Genomic DNA, 942 nt, shown 5'->3' on the forward strand with positions numbered 1-942 from the left:
ATTATATAATTATATTTTGTTTTAGGATAATTTTTATTATTTAAAAATTATTGTATGGTATTATTATATATGTATATTTTTATTTTATAATAATTAACTAATTTAATTAAAAATACAGGATTATATATAATTATATTCTCAAATATTATATTTTAGATAAAAACTATTAGAAATTTTTGTTTATATATAAGAGGAACAAAAGGCTACACTTATATAGAGTAGTTATAGGTATACAAAAAAAAAGAGAGACCTAAGGCTACACTTATAAAAAGTAGCCATGGTATACAATGTGGCTACACTTTACAGGTGATGCAGTAGTGTTGAAAAGCGTAGCCTATTCTGGCAAAAATGGAAGCTGAAAAGCGTAGCCTTTGGTCCTGGATAGCATCACTTGAAAAGCGTATCCTATTCTCAAATGCCAAAAGCGTAGCCTTTGGTGCAGAAAAGTGTAGCCTTTGAGAATAGGCAACGGCCGAATAGGAATCACCCCAAAAAGTGTAGCCGTAGCCCAAAAAGCGTAGCCGTAGCCTAAGGCATCATTTTTTTTCACTTTTGGCTACACTTTTCAAATGTACTTGAATGGGTGTTTTTCTTGTAGTGAAAAAATCTTAAAGAGGATCCCACTGTCTGTCACGTCAGATGCCATGTCAGCAAGAGGCCACGTGGCAATGCGTGATAGGAGGAGGACAACGTCGAGAAATGATCGAAAAACGAGGGCAAAGAATACTGCCAAAAGAGAAAAAAAAAGGGCTATGAATGAATTTTCATAAAAAAAAAAAGAACTTATGCTCTATTGATACCATGTTAGAAATAACATAGTATTCTGAAGAGTGTATTATTGAGTGTGAGTCGAAAGGTACAATGTATAAAGGTATATATACAAGTACTAGAAGAATCAAAGTAATAAAAGTACAAAATAAAAAAATCTTACAATAAATACAC

Source organism: Arachis ipaensis, chromosome B09 (assembly GCF_000816755.2).
Source record: "Arachis ipaensis cultivar K30076 chromosome B09, Araip1.1, whole genome shotgun sequence".
In the NCBI taxonomy this organism is placed as follows: domain Eukaryota; kingdom Viridiplantae; phylum Streptophyta; class Magnoliopsida; order Fabales; family Fabaceae; genus Arachis; species Arachis ipaensis.